The sequence below is a fragment of the Dermacentor andersoni genome, chromosome 7 (assembly GCF_023375885.2).
Source record: "Dermacentor andersoni chromosome 7, qqDerAnde1_hic_scaffold, whole genome shotgun sequence".
NCBI lineage: Eukaryota > Metazoa > Arthropoda > Arachnida > Ixodida > Ixodidae > Dermacentor > Dermacentor andersoni.
In genome coordinates, this window is record NC_092820.1 from 109,765,086 (window position 1) to 109,781,845 (window position 16,760).

At 47.3% G+C, this 16,760-nt stretch overlaps 1 long non-coding RNA gene and 1 pseudogene across 3 annotated transcripts in view; one reads left to right on the forward strand and one right to left on the reverse strand.

Moving 5' to 3' along the window:
• LOC140219488 (uncharacterized) overlaps positions 1–16,760 on the reverse strand; it is a 218,409-nt gene that overhangs the window by 179,556 nt on the left and 22,093 nt on the right. For all 3 annotated transcript variants that reach the window (XR_011895792.1, XR_011895794.1, XR_011895793.1), the window contains exon 2: positions 10,346–10,445. This is a non-coding gene — a long non-coding RNA (uncharacterized lncRNA). The remainder of the gene's footprint in view (positions 1–10,345; positions 10,446–16,760) is intronic.
• LOC126534638 (piggyBac transposable element-derived protein 4-like) lies at positions 156–905 on the forward strand (annotated as a pseudogene).

Here is a 16,760-nt window from a genome sequence, read left to right on the forward strand (position 1 = left end):
CAGTGGATACTGCCTCAAATTTGCGATATACACCGGAAAGAGCGACAAGTCGCCTGCGACGGCTCGAATGTTGTGCAGCGAGGCCATTGTTATTGAACTTGCAAGCGAGTACCTACCAAATGGCCATACCATTTTTGTGGACAATTGGTATAGTTCTCCGACACTGTTTCTACGTGTCAAAGATTCAGGATCCAATGCTGTTGGTACAGCGAGATTGCACCGAAAAAACATGCCGAAAGATTTCAAGAAATTGAACTTGCAACGGGGCGAGTGCTCCACTGTGTTTTCCCATGGCATCATGGCTGCAAAGTGGCAGGACAAAAAACCAGTGACAATGCTCTCCACTGTCCATGCTGCTGCAGACTTCACTGACTCGTGTAAAAAAACAAAAGATGGTCAACCGATCCGAAAACCTCGTGTTGTGCTTGACTATAATATAGGCATGGGAGGCGTTGACCATCATGATCAGCAGCTGGCTTCCTTCGCTATAATGCGCAGATACGCCAAAGGACACAGGAAAATTTTTTTATCTTATGGATTTAGCTGTTTATAACAGCTATATCTTGTTCCAAAAAGCAACCGGAAAAAAAATGTCCTACGCGGATTGGAAGGTGGACCTTGTCAAACAGATCGTCGAAGAAACTGTTTTGCCAGGATATCAGCGCAGAGGGAAACCAGCTGTGGCTCCATCACCGATGTGGCTAGAAGCTTCTGAGTGGGCGCATTTTCCTCGCCAGATACTCCCCAATGCTGTGAAGGAAAATCCGTCTCGAAGATGTGTGGTATGCAAAGCACAGGGGAAGAGAAGTGAAAGCCGTTGGGAGTGTGAAAAATGTAACGTTGCACTTCACATGCCAGAGTGTTTTAAGATTTATCATACGCGAAAGAATTTCTAATTCCGAAAATGTGTGCGTGCTAGCAAAATAAAACCATTTTTTTTTACGCTACGACTTTTCTAGCGCAAGTTATCGCAGTTTGTTTGCAGCGACATCGGTCGCGCCGCGCGCTACAAAAATTTCGCGGATGGCAGCGCGTGGAACGCGGATGAAGCGGCGGAAGCAAATGGGTTAACATGCATTGTAGTCACGCAGACATCAATTTTATAGACAGTAGCAATATTTAACATGCACCCTAGAACAAAGCATACATTTGCATGCATATTGTAGTCACAAAACCAGAACTAATATGTCACACGTTTTTGCATTTCATATTGCAAAATTGTGCTTTTTCAATATCTGATGAAGTCAAAATTTCTGTCCAGACATGCAGTAAGGAGGACGGCACCAGTGTAAAGCAACACACTCCACGCGCTAAAGAGAAGCTACTGCATACTGCAAGGCCACTGTGTGAACAGTGGCTGCTACTGCAGGGTAAACAACACCAGGTTCAGAAAGTAAGTATGCTTGATATATGCTGTAGTGAGATACACGTCTTGAGATACACGTCATTTGTTTGTAGCAGATGATATGAATGTTCATATTTATGGTTCAGCACAATTGGTTAAAACATGAAAGAAAAAACTACATGAGTTTGGCTAATCTGCGCTGTATATCTTGTGTTACTGTTCTGCCCCAGTAGTCTGCACCAAGCACATCTTGGTCATCACAACAGCCCCTATCTACACCAACAGCAAGGGGCTGGAGCTGAATCTGCAATGCTTCTACAGCAGAAAGAAGCATATGCAGAAGTATTTGGATGAGATACTACGGTGAAGTCTACAAGTCTACGGTGAACTGTGTCAAGACTTAAAAGAGCTTCATCCACCAGCATGGGTAGTGGCCGAGTCATCCAGGTACCTCAATAAATACCTTCTAGAAATTTTTCGCATTCAGATGCACCTGCAACCTCTGAACAAGCACAGATGACGCTGGCCAAAAGACTTCAGCCAGTTTGCCCTTCCTTAACGTCTCCTGGCCATGTCAAATTCCATTTGTGCCAAGTATATATTTTGTCAAGTATATATTGTGCCAGGTGTGCAAGATCACGATCATGACGATGACTGTCCCTGCGAGACAGACCCATGCGACATGTCCAGCGAGAAGGAGGTGATGAACGCAATGGACGTGTTGCACCGTTTTGTCCGCTCGCATGATGATGAAGCCCTAAATGACCTGCTTCTTTGGAGCACTGTGTAGTGCCTAAGCTCATGCGGAAGCAACATGCACAAATCACGCAGTTTTTCACTGCAAAATAAATACTTGAAGGACGAATTCACCTTCACTGACATGTAGCACTTTGGCTTCATTTCTGCTTCATTCACGCGAGTCTTAATGCGAAACCTGCATGTAACGAAAAACTGTGAACTTTTGTCAACTTCATTATATCCAGGTTCAACAGTAGAAGTGATAACCAGGCATTTATTGTTATCGTAGACATTTCGTATGTAAGCTAAACCTGGTCCCACATTCTATCGCGTGCTTTTTTTTGCCGAAGTGGTGGCACAGATCATAACTGTTGTGATCTGGCCAGTGCATTGAACTTAACAGCGCCCAAAGTGCAAGAATTCATAGCGCTTTATGATGACTGCCTCAAATTTTTCCATAATGCATTAGACACGTGTTTAATACTGTTTTGTCGCACAATCCAGCTATGAACATTATTATTCCTGATAGCTGCACCATCCATAGTATTGTGTCATTGTGGCTAAATTATTAGGTAATGGTTGCTAGTATATGCATGCCCATCGTCCTGTTTTGGTGCAGCGCAATGGTGCAACACTGCCTAGGCAGGAATGCTGTTTGTGGGCACTTCCAGTACACCGGTAAAAAAGATACAGTAGAAGCTCGACAAACGGAAATCGGTTAAATGGAATCAACGCTTAAACGGAACAAACGCCTCGCAGTTGGTTGGTTTTGTATTAAGGCAATTTAAAAAAAATCCCGTTAATCGGAACTCGAATTTTCACACCACCGTATAAATGGAACCGAAAATAGACTCGAAACCGCAACTTGACGTTCCCGCAGAGCCCCATCGCGGTACGCATCACTGTCTCCCCACTACTTCTTGGTTTCTGTCTTTGGACGTTTCCGGTTTTATCGCACACTGTAACCGCATCGCTTGCTTTCTGTCACGGTGCGCTTGCTGTTGTTAGGCTTAAGCCTTACATCCGCTGTTTAGCGTCGTCTGCGACATTTCGTCGCGAAGTCAGCACCTGATGGCAGCGCAGAAGCGACCTCACAATGCCCTTACGTTGGAAAGGAAGATGGAGACAATCAACGACTTCGAGAGTGGTCGCTTCACAAAAACAGCGCTTGCGACGAAGCACGCCGTCCCCAAGAGCAGCCTCACGAGGATACTTCAGGACAAGGATAAGCTGCAGCAGGCTTTCGAGACGTCACGCTTTGGCCCTCAAAGAAAACGACTGCCGGTGGCCAACCACGAAGATCTGGAGAAGTGCCTGGTGGTTTGGCTGCGGAGAGCCCGCAGTGAAAACATTCCGATCAGTGGTCCACTCATTCCCGCGAAAGCAGAAGAATTTGTTTTGCAGCTCGGCATCGAAGGTTTCTCGTGCAGCGACGGATGGTTGACAAGATTTAAAGATCGGAATGGCATAGTGTGTCGTGTAGTAGTGCTCTGAAAAAAAGTTCATTACTTACCGCTTTTGTACAATAAAGTTTGTGCCCATAGCGTACCGTCCTCTTTAATACCTAGATTTTGCATCTGAGATCCGCTTCAGCGGAGACTGCCAATTGCGCGCACGCCTGCCTCGTCGGGACCAAGCAGTCTGGAAGGGATTGCGAAATCCTGAACCTTCTTTCTCTAAACGAAACTCCTGATAAACGGACCATATTTTCCCGGTCCCTTGAGGTTCCGTTTAACGAGATTCTACTGTACTTCACAAGCACAGCTGCAAGTTTGCTGGGCTACTTCAGTAGAAAAGAGGTTTGAATTGCTGACCCTGACCTCCCAAAGCTCTATTGCTGCCTATCTGCAATTGTGACATGATAAAGTACCGTATTTACTCGCATATAACCCGCACCAAAAATTGAAAAAATGTGTTTAAAAAGTGGGGGTGCGGGTAATACGCGAATATTCCGGAGAAGGGGGGCTCGGCGGGTCGGCTTCACGGCAACGCGCGGCCTGCCGTGCAGAGTCCGCATCCCCATCGACATCAACGTGTGTTGCAGTGCATATTAATATTGCACCAACCTTTTGACCACCGAAGGCCAGTATGGACTGAAAGAAGACCACGTGGAAGCGGAGACCATGGAGCATATCGTTTTGCGGTGCAGAACACTTCGTCCGGACATTGCCGAAGACGCGGCGATAGATATAGAGGGTGCCCTGGGATTTGCAGGGGAGGACGGACGTGTGGATGAGAGAAGGGTAGTGGTGACAAAGAGTAGGTTGGAAGATTGGTGCAAAAGGGGCTAGGGACGAGTGAGTCTATAAAAGAGGGACAAATTACAGTTCACAATACGAACAAAATTACGGGGGAAAAAAAAGGGGGGAATCCTAGGCTAGGGGGCGCAAGCCACCACCGTTACAAAGGGCTAAGCCACTATGATCCATCCATCCAGCCAACAAGAGGCCAACGCAGGTCACAGCCAGATCCACATCCATAGTCTGTTTAGTCCCACGCCAGCCACGCGTTTCGCATGCTTTGCATACGCTTTGTTCAGACGTTGATGGGCCTTGAGTAAGGTGCCGTTTCTTGTACGCCCAGTTTGCACAGTTCGCCAGCCTTGTCTAGGCATCATGAGTGTGTCTCGGCGGCAATCATTCACGGCGAAGGAGAAACTCAGGATCGTCGCCGCTGCTGAACAAATCGGCAACAGAGCTGCTGCGAGAAAGAACGATGTCGACGAATCTTGCATTCGCGACTGGCGGAAGAAAAAAGACTCTCTCGAAGCTGCGAACAAGGACAGGCGAGCGTTTCGCGGCCCGAAGACTGGCGCGTACCCTCACCTCGAGACGCAGCTTGCAAAATTCATCGAGGAGCAGAGGAGTCGTGGCCACGCTGTGTCTACAGAGATGGCGCAGATGCAAGCCCTGAAGCTGGCCCGGGAAATGCACATTCCACGCGAGTTTCATGCGAGCCGCGGATGGCTGCAGCGCTTTATGGCCAGGCATGGATTTTCGATGCGGCGGCGAACTACCATGTGCCAGCGGCTTCCCGACGCTTACGAGGAGAAGCTGCTCAACTTTCAACGTTACGTCATCGGACTGAGGAAAGAGCGCAACTACTTGCTATCTCAGCTGGGAAATGCTGACCAAACGCCAGTATATTTCGAGATGCCTATGGACACGACCCTGGAAAAAAAGGGCGCAAAATCTGTTAGTGTGCTGACTGGCGGCAACACCAAGCTGCGCTGCACAGTGATGTTGTGTGCTTTGGCCGACGGCACCAAACTGCGCCCGTATGTAATATTCAAGCGCAAGACTCTACCGAGTACACCACTTCCCCCAGGAATTGTTGTGCGAGTGGAAGATAACTCGTGGATGAACAGTGACCTCGTCATTGACTGGATTCAAGCAATCTGGGAAAAAAGACCAGGTGCCTTGTTGGCACGCCGTTCGATGCTGGTGCTGGATTCGTTCCGAGGCCACTGCACTGACGCGGTGAAAGCTCGCCTCGCTGACAACGGCACAGACCTTGTCGTAATACCTGGCGGCATGACTTCCATGCTCCAACCACTCGACGTGTGCATCAATAAGCCTTTCAAGGCTCACGTGAAGCGGCTATATGCCCAGTGGACTGACCGATGGACGCCCTTACGCCGACGGGACGCGTGCGAAGGCCAGATATTGCACTGCTGTGCCAGTGGATCGTAGATGCATGGGGGATGATCCCGGCCGACATGGTACGCAAGAGTTTCAAGAAGTGTGCCATAAGCAACAGCCTAGATGGTACCGAAGATGATTACGTCTTTGAGAGCGGCGATGAAGCCTCAGACGGCAGCAGTGAGAGTGGCGACGATTGACAATTGAACGACAGCACTGACAACGTTGCGGCAGTCGTTTTCAAATATATTTGTTTTGAAAACTAAAATGGTGACTGTTTGCTCAGTTGTAACTTCCTAGTCCTCATTTTTTCAGGTAAGTGTGCGGGTTATACGCGAGGATATTTTTTTTTATTTCATGGGGTTCAAAGTTAGGGGTGCGGGTTATATGCAAGGGCGGGTTATACGCGAGTAAATACGGTAAGCGCATAGGCACCTATGGAAAATATTTACTAGATTTACTTCAACAGTTGCTGGCAATGTGCGGCAGCAAGTACCATAAAAACCGGAATATAGGTCGAACTTTTTTTCAAAAAACCATTGCGAGAAGTCGACCCTCGTCTTATATACAGGACATTGGCGGAAAAACTACGGAAGTTTTGCAACAATGGGCGGATGAAGTAAACAGCCGCCATCAGCAGCAGTGCGGCGTGGCGAGCATTCGGTACTGGCAGAGGCAGAAGCAGCTTTTGGTTGACTTGCAGCAACCAAAAGAAAACGTCATTTTGTGGGCGGACTGCAGCATATCCAGAACTGGAAAACAAGGTTGTGGAGTTCGTCCGGGAGCTTCGTGTAAGATCGCTGCCTGTGACTGCCGAATCCATCCGTTTTAAAGCGGTAGAGATCGCGCGCACCTCTGGGCTGACGAGGGCGCAATTCAAGGGCTCGCTATCCTGGGTGCGGCGTTTCATGAAGAGGAAGGGCTTTGCCCTACGGCGCCGTACTTCTGTGTGCCAGAAACTGCCCGAAGAATTCGAAGACAAGCTAATCGAATTTCACTGATATGTAATTGTGCTTCGGCAACAACGCAACTACATGATAGGACAGATTGGAAACGCCGATGCAATGCCAGTGTGGTTCAATATGCCCTCAAACCGGACTGTTTCCGAGAAAGGAGCCAAGCAAATCAAGCTTCTAACAATGAGCAACAAGCACTCGCAGTTCACTGTGATGCTCGCGTGTACAGCTGATGGGAAGAAGCTGCCCCCTTTCATCATTTTAAAAGAAAAACATTGCCGAAAGAGGAATTCCCATGTGACGTCATAGTCCGGGTTAATGAAAAGGGTTTTATGAACGAATCGTTGATGCTGGAGTGGGTCCGGCTCGTCTGGAAGCGGCGACCTGGTGCTCTCTTTGAGCGAGCGAACATGCTCGTTCTGGACTCATTTCGAGGCCACCTCACAGCCAACGTAAAGCGGGCCCTGTGCGACGGCAAGATGGACCTCGTGGTCATCCCTGGTGGACTGACACCTGTGCTGCAGCCACTAGACGTTGTGCTAAATAAGCCATTTAAAGATAAGTGCGCGAACTCTATAATGAATGGACGCTGGGCGATAACCCGACTACCTCCACCGGCCACCTGCGATGTGCACCGCTTGCGACTGTTTGTGGCTGGGTGTCGTCGGCGTGGAACTCTCTCCCCAAAGAGATGGTGCGCAAGTCTTTCAGAAAATGCTGCATAAGCAACGCGCTGGACGGCACAGAGGACGATGCTCTATGGGACGTGGGCAGCGAGAAGCACTCGTCATCGGACTCTTGTTCAGACGACTGAGTTGGAGTAGCGCTTGCGCACTTCGTGTCCTTCTGTGTAATCCACACCCGGCCAATTTTTAACAGCATCACGCGACCATTGACCCGCATGTTTGTCAGCACCTTATCACGGCACGGAGCGGCAAAATAGCGAAAGTAAGCGCATGTGTACACATGCGCGTATCTCGTTTGTTTCACCGCTCAGCACCGTTAATAAGGTGCCGACAAGCACGCGAGTCGATGGTCGCACGATGCTGTTAAACACTTAGCCAGGTGCACATGCGAGCAGCATTTAAATAAATACTGTCACCATTGTGCAACCGGCTGAGTCGCACTTGTTTCAAGGTAAGGGTGTCTCTCGGTACTTTTGCCATTGAAAAATATTTTTTTCATTTTTAGAATTGGTTAGTTGGGGGCTCGACCTATATTCCGGTCCAACATATAGTCCGGTTTTTACGGTATACAGTGGTGAAAAATGCACAATGTCTTATGAACTAGTAAAAAAAACTAGTCTCAAAGGGCACAATAATTTGCATACACTCTTCCTTGCTGTATACAAACAGCACACAGGTATCCAGGCTACTCGCACCCATCTGCACTTGCATCTGAGTGTAATACCTGCTGCTTCTTTTGAGTTAACCAGCATGCAACTTTGAGTTTACCCATGTTGTAAATCAAAATCTGCAGCAACCAAGCCCAAGCTACGAACAAGTGCCTGTGCCGGAAGGCAGTCTTCAATTGACCAGGCTGAGGCACTTGGCAGACAGCTTTCAGGGCAATGATTGTACAGCTTCCTATTGTGACCAGCCAACACACACCTACTGCCTAGACCACTAAAAGATAATTGTCCTATTCCTTTTGCAAGAAAGCTGCACTCTTGTTACTGCGTCTTCAAAACCTGTTTCATTCTTTCACAGGTGTTTTCTGTGATCCCAGAACTGCCAGGCCCTTGGTATGTTGAAGAGACTTTGCACTCACTAAGCTGTATTCATTAAAAGTTCTTTACAAACCTCGTGGAATGGTTTGAGTAGCAGGGGAGTAAATACAGGTAGGTTCTTTGGCTCATGCATGTGACAGCTTTTTGGTGCCCCACATGGTAGTTGTTTGTACACCAGTTGTCATGCTCAACAATTTACAGCATTGTTGCAGTCAGCATTGTTCATGGCACATGTAGAGACAAGGTGACGGTCGTAGAGAGAATTCACGAGTATAATGTGGGTGATGTCTCTGCACTCCAGGAATGGCTCCATGATCACACACTTCTGCTGCTATACTCCGTTTCATACATCAGGTGCAACGCTGGCAAAGCTAGCACTCTTTTGTGTGCAACTTGCAACCACGACACAAAATAGTGCGTTGCTTCTGGTGAGCGAAAAATAACAAATGTTTTGGCGGCAGGCTTTGTGGATAATACATTTGTCATCAGAACGACAAATGTATTACAAATTTTTTTGTTGACATACATCACATCACATGTTTAGCAAATAATATATTTGCACATGCTTGCACACGCACATGCTCTCTAGTGACAACACTAGAAAATATAACACAGACAAATTCCGAACATGTGCACCTGCCACAATTCCCTCTTTATAAGCCCACAATACATAGAAGCTAGCTTATATAGATCTTGAAAACGTATTCGGGGAACTTAACACGTGAATAGATGTTGGCACTACACACTCCATAACACTACAAAGGTTCCAGAACTTATCCGCAGCAACTTAAGAGGCGCGCTGCCAAAACGGGCTATCTTTGAGGACGCGCAATTTCCGCACAAAAGGAACAGAGAAAAATGATGTGAAGGTTTCTGTTTACATACAGTATTCATGCAAAGAATAAGGAAAAGCAAGTAGCAACAACCACCTAGCTGTAAAATTTAGATTTTCAGCATGTCAGGACGATCGTATATGCGTCCATTCCTTTCGTCTACATCTGCAGTTATTCTTGCTTATTTTCGTTCGTATACCCAGGAATGGTACTCCGACCGCGGCGGTAGCAGAGCCGTCAACTCCTTACAAGCGCGAAATGTTTAAATTATGTCTGACTGATCGAAGGCATGATTGTAGGTTAAATAAGACATACAATTCCCAACTACTTGGCATTAGGCCCGCAGCATTCCCAGAAAAAGAAACTAAGGGGCCAGTTACCCCCCCCCACCTTCCTCCTTCTCATTAGCTCTAGTATAACTGCTGTCCAAAGCTGTAGAAAAGCTAAAGATACTACTGGGAGCTGTCAAGGTCGCCTGCTTTGCGCGAGGCTCAGAGCGGTATTGATACGATGGCCCGACGCACCATTCTGATTAGCTACCCGGGAGCGCTAGTTTTCGGACGCCAAGGGATAAGCCGGCGCAACGACCAGATGATATGCGACTCGGGGCCTCTCGGTAAGCGCTGAAAACTATTCCCTTTTTTATTTTTACACACAAGTGTTAAGTGCTGCTCAAATTCAGCGAAATTATATCATGTACCGAGGTGCGTTCAAGCCCGCGTGCATGCGTGAGATTCGGGAAAGAAGAGGTTAGGACCACAGATAATTGATACTATATCGTGCAACCTATGACGATCAGCAAAACCGGCAAAGGGCAGACAAATCAGCGGATATCTTAGGCATGTAGGGCCCTGTGGGCCGTACTTTTCGGCGACAAGGTAGCCTAGCCGCCTGCAGGATTATCTTACTGAGCTATGTCAAATGCTCGGCTGCAGTAGTCGGAAGTTCAAATCCGCCTCGCCCGTTTTTGTCTTTTTTTTTTTCACATTCTCCACTTCACTACATCTGCAGGCTTGGAGCGACGCCTGACACCGGCGAAAGATGCCGAGAGTGAGTGGCGCTATACTAATCCAGGCACAGCCAAAGTAGGAAGGCTCACTTACCTTGAACAGACACTCCCTCACCAGAACAGGAATTGGCCTCCCTGGTGCAGCCCTCAGTCCCCAGCAGGTGCGGAGCATCTGATCAAGGCGGCAGTCAGGCCTGTAACGCAGCAGAGGGTGCTAAGAAACTCTGGGTCCGGACAGGCCGCTAATAGAAACTAATCCTTGCAACATTTAACCCCTGAGCTCTCTCGAGTGAGGCTAGCTTAGCAGGACTTTTTGAGGAACTATCAGACATTGTTTGGGATATTATTGGCCTTAGTTAGATTAGAAGCACTGGTGAGGCTTACACATTGCTAAATAACGGCCATGTCCTCTGCTATAGAGGTCTCTGATAAGCAATACGGGGTAGGATTCCTAATCCATAAGGACATCGTGGGCAACATTGACGAATTCTACAGCATTAACGAAAGGGTAGCAGTAGTTGTAATCGAACTTCACAAGAGGTATAGATTAAAGGTAGTACAAGCCTACGTTCCGACATGCAGCCACAACGATGAGGAAGTAGATCAGTTTTATGAAGATGTTGAATTAGCCATAAGAGAAGTGCAAACTCGGTATACAGTAGTAATGGGTGACTTAAATACAAAAGTGGGGAAAAAGCAGGCGGGTGAACAGAAAATTCGCAACTACAGCGTCGATTCTAGAAACGCTAGAAGAGAGATGCTGGTAAAATTCGCAGAAAGGAATAAGCCGAGAATAATGAACACCTTTTTCAGGAAACGTAGCAACGGAAAGTGGACCTGGAAAAGCCCTAATAGTGAAACGAGAAATGAAATTGATTTCATACTTTCTGCTGATCCCAGCACAGTGCAGGATGCAGAAGTGATAGGTAGGGTAAAGTGCAGTGATCATAGGTTAGTGAGGGCTAGGATTCACCTCAGTTTGAACAGATAAAGAGTAAAATAAGCCAAGAAAAAACAGGTCAACTTAGAGGCAGTAAGGCTAAAAGCAGACGAATTTAGGCTGGTACTTGCAAACAAATATGCAGCCTTAGAACCGAGAGTTGATGATAATGACATAGAGGTAATGAATGAAACCGTAACGAGGCTGGCTTCAGAGGCAGCAATTGAAGTGGGAGGCAAGGCACCAAGGCAACCAGTAGGCAAGCTCTTCCAAGTAAAAAAGGACCTAATAAAGAAACGACAAAGAATGAAAGTGTCCAAGTCAAGAGATAAGATAGAATTCACGGAACTGTCAAAACTGATCAACAAAGCAACAATAAGTGATATTCGAAATTATATTGTGAGAGACTGAAGAAGCTGTAAACAATTGACGCAGCCTGAAATCAGTGAGAAGGAAACTTGGCATAGGACAAACCAAGATGTATGCACTGAAAGATAAGCAGGGTAATATCATCAGCAATCTCGAAGGTATAATAAAAGCAGCAGAAGAATTCTATACTGACCGGTACAGTACCCAGAGGACTCAGGAGTACTCTATACGAAACAATAATGAACAGTATACAAAAACTCCTCCTATAGCTAGAGATGAGGTCAGAAAGGCCTTGTAGGGCATGGAATAGGGAAAAGCAGCAGGAGAGGATGGAATAACAAATTTAATCAAAGATGGAGGAGACATGATGCTAGGAAAACTGGCAGTTCTCTATACGAAGTGTCCATCGACTGCAAGGGTCCCAGGAAACTCAAAGAATGCACACATTATACTAATCCACAAAAAGGGAGAAGTTAAAGAAGTGAAAAATCATAGGCCCATTAGCTTATTCCCAGTATTATTTAAAATATTTACTAAAATAATCTCCTATAGAATAGGGGCAATATTGGACTTTAGTCAACCAAGGGAACTGGCTGGCTTCAAGAAGGCATACTCTACAAAGAATCGCATCCATGTCATTAATCAGGTTATTGAGAAATCCGCAGAGTACAATAAGCCTCTGTAAATGGCTTTCATAGATTACGAAAAAGCATTTGATTCAGCCACGATACCAGCCGTCAGAGGCATTGCGTAATGTTGGATACGGACCCTTTTCGTGGCATCACTCAAGTTTCCCGAGCACATCCAATCGCCGTGGCATTCCAATTATGGTGCGGAGGGGCACGTCTACCACGTTGCCGGACCTGTCAGGCAGGTTGGCGACCCCCACTTCATGCGCGGCACGCCGAGCTATTGTCTCCCCCCCTGCTTGACTCTTCCCGAAAGTGCAACGGGAGGCTGACAAGGTTCCAGGTAGTTGATCTTGGTCCAGAGCAAAGCTGTTTTGCAGCTCTGGAAGGTTGTTTGAGAACAGCCCATCTCCAGCCGAGCGCTTGCAGGCAAGGAGGCAACGCCGGTGGCAAGTCACCCATCGACAGTGGAGCCCTTGGAGCGTCCCCATTGGCTGAATGTGACGGCACATGCACGGACGCCTTCCATTGGAGGAAAATGATGTCACCCGAGCTGGCTTGACGATTGGCCGTAAATGACGTGACCCAGAGAGACCGAAGGGGTTAAAAGCGAGACAGGAGAAGAAACATTAATTCATTTTATTCATTGTTGCCATGGGCCGCAGCATGGCAGTGCTACAGGCTGAACTTCAGACATCGCGTCCAGCGGCGGGCAGTGAAGGGGACAACCGTAGCAGAGCAAGCGAGGTCAAGCTATGTCGAATGGACCAGCGGATGAAACCGTACAAGGTTGGAGAGGACATTGCCTTGTTCTTGGTTCATTTCAAGAGAACTTGGGAAAGGTGTAATTTCGCTCTGGGCACCTGGTCACAGCAGTGGTTGGTGACTTCGTTGCCTTGCGAGGCAGCGAACGTAGTAGCAAGATTAACGGTGAATGACGCGTAACTATGGGAAAGTAAAGGCAGTGCTGTTAAGGAGGTATCGAATTTCCTCAGAAGCATTTAGGCAGCGATTCAGAGAAGCGAGCAAAAAGAGCGACGAAGGCTACTCAGAGTTTGTGTATGGTTTGAAAAGAAGCCTCGTTGAGTGGCCTAAGGGTGCCAAAGTCTAGGAAAGTAGAAACAAAATTATAGAGTGTATTTGTCTCGAATAATTCTACCGCAGCATTCCAGTCAATGAGGTTTTAAGCACGTTCTGCGAACATGCTTAAGTGCGTCGCTACTGCCTCTAGGATCCCGATGCTACCGAGGGATCACATCAAGATAATTTTCCGCCCATGCAGTGGCCTCGAGGTTAAAAAGTTTAGCCTGGTACATCACTCCAGACCGCTGGCCATGGCAGCAGCCTTAGCGTTGGAAGACACGATGGAGGACATGTACTGTCCGAATGGCTGTCAAAACATTTTGGTAGTGTCAACTCCGTGGGAAGAAAACGCGAAAGCTTACGCCAAGGTACGCAAGGTCCATACAAAGAATGGACCCTTCGAAGTGGCGGCCTACACCGTAGCAGAAGATACACGCAAGGGTGTTGTTTGCAGTATCGACCTGGACATTAGCGATGCAGAACTGAAAACCCTTTTCGTCTATCATCGAAATCCGGGCCTCGTGCAGGTACGTCGGATCAAGCAAGCTACAATGGTGGCAGAGGCGTAGCCAGGGGGGTCTTATGGGGCTTCAGCCCCCCCCCCCCCCCCCCCCCGAAATTTTTTCGTGCTGCCGTGCGCAAAACTAAAACAACCCCCGGCGCCGGAAATCATGCTCGATTTTGTATAGAATGTTTTTTTCATGCTCGAAAAGACATTTTATCGCGAACATTGCGAAATCGGACTGGATCTTGCGGTACGCCCATGCACCGGGAGTCGCATACCGTAACGCAAGAAGCTCTATCTGAGCACGAAGATTCAAAGGCCTTTGGATGGCGAGTGGGCTCATCATGGCATTTTGCGGAGGCCACGGAATCCAGGGAGTGCTTGGATTTCAATTCTGAAACTTTATGGGTATAAAGTTCTCAAACTTTTGATGCGAAAGGTGCATTGACATTTCCAAAGTCGTGCTTTAGATTTTCAATGCCGAAACTATGTGGGTTGGATGTTCTTATAAACATTTAACGCCAAAGGTACATTGACTTTTCTAAAGACGTACATCGCACCATAGAACGAGAGAAGCCAAATCAACATTGTCAGAAAAGTTGACAAAGGACGCAGCGAGATCTGATGAGACGAAGCGTTGTGGTGGTTCATTTGTGCCATCAGGTCACAGAAAAGAATACCAACCTTTTTTTTTTTTATCCTGCGCCAAAGCATCCATGTCAAGACACTAAAGCCAGCAAAGGTAACTACGTCCTTATTCATTTTTCTACTTGTACTTCTATTCGAGAGGTCCTTTTGTTCTCACTACTTTCGGGCTGCCGAACCAGTCGGAGCGCATGCGTTTCTCTCGGGCTGCATCGACTACCGCACAGCGCACTTTGACGCATGTTCGTTTTTCTCTGACCGAGTGGATTTTCGCCTGGCAGTTTTGGACGCTTTCTGGCTAGCAGATGTGAAAAATAAACAATGCATGGTAGCTCGCCGCCATCATTATGGGGACTCAACGGATTGCAACGCGTTCACTTGAGCGCAACCTCTCTGGAAAATTTTGTCTCACCGGTGTAGGATATCGAGCAGTATGCGTATGGTTCTCTGTGGACCATGCGTCTCACGTTTTCTTCGATATTCCTTCGGTAGCCACACTAGGTGCCCGAAGTAGGCATTCGATTGTAGCCAACATGCTTTGCTTTGCATTATTTCATTTCGCCCCCCCCCCCCCCCCCCCGCGCCACTAAAGAAAAAAAAAAAGGAGACTGTCATGGCGCCGCGAATTGTCGCATGGTGAAAGTTTGACTTTATTGCTTCTTTTGCGGAAAGTAATGGGCCACGGGACGCTTCAGTTGCCGGATACTCTTATTTTATTGCGAAAGCAGTTATATGGACACTCCTGGCGCATTCCTTCCGTCGCGGTCGCCCTCATGTTCCGTATGAAGTCCAGGGGCAGTAACATTGTGACTGCGTGCCGCATGCTGTGTGCGCGAGTCAAAGCGTAAGGGGGAGCGTGGGCGGCATGGGTGAGCCGACGATGGTGGCTGTCTTGTGTGCGCAAGGTAGAACAGCGGAGAGGAAGCGCACTGCCTTTCGTCGTGCGCAATACATCGGGGGAGTAGAGGGAGTGGGGGCTGTGATCTCTGAATCTGTGGTTGTGCAACGTGTTTATTCGTCTTGTTTGACGCATCATATATAGTGACTTTTTCTTAGATACGTAGATTTATTGCTTATATGTATATTTAAATATCTTGTTGCGACGTGTTGTGTATATGTGCAGTGAACTTTGTTTCCAATGACAGACACATTTTTGCCCTTTATGAAGCTGTATCTTGGCATTTGTATATTCTATTGTATCGCCGCATTTCTAATGTATGAAGGCGAGTCACATGAAAGTGAGACAACCCACCCCGCACAATATTGGTTCGGTTCATTATCTGCGAGGCATGCACGTGGCACAGAGGCATCTCTTATTTACAAAAGTGACACGCAGGTGTGAGGATCAAGGTTCTTTATAGCTCACATACACTGGGTTGAACATGGTTGTGTGACATAACGGACACTACAAAAGTTGAACAGCATGGTGTCATGAGGTTTTAGACAGATGAAGATGTTTCCCAAAAAGAAATTAGTCGCCGTATGGCTGCATGTACGTTGAGCATTGCATGTCATTGGCCACTGTGAAAGATGTCAACCAAAGCCTCAACCTCTACAGGAAGACATGAAGCTGCTTTTTGGGCGGCCAAGTAGATTGAGATGGCACAGGCAACCAACGCCTATCAAACCTGGTTGAACCTCTCTCAATACAGTAGAAACACTGTTTTTCTTGCTGATCATGACCTTGGCATTGTCCGAGCTTATAACCAACAGGTCCCCAACAGGCAAATTCCGAGACTTCATATCGTTCAGAACCAGATTTGCAATTTTGTGACCCGTCGCTTCACCTTGGATTGTCCCGAGGCAAGGAAGGCGGCTTTCGGCTCTACTAGTTTCTTTAACAAAATATGTTGCAACAATAGGGTAAAGCTGTGTATCCCTATTGTTACTGCCATCCACAGTGATTGAAAATACTTGCCGTTTTAGGGCATCCAGCAAAGGAGTCTCCATGTTGGCGACTATTTCCTGAATGATTGACGTCGTCTTTGTTCGTCCATAGGCATAGTGTTTCGCTTCTTCGCACTCGGGGAACATCTACCGGAAAAGCAGTCCGGCGGGATGTTGTGTTCAACTAAAAACGCTGCGAAGAGGCATTCTGCATGAATCACATTGAGCTCGTTGTCGCTTCGTGCAAAAACTTGCTAGGCTTGGCTGGATGTCCACGGCTCATACGTATCCCTCGTGCTTTTTCGAAGCTATGTGGACCTTGAAGTCAGACTTGCCGCCATGCGAGATGTTCACATCACAGGCACACGTGATGGAGAATCCTAACTTCTCCCCTTTTCTTCGACAGCACAAGGCACCGAAATTCTGCTGTGTATGATTTCAAAAACATTTG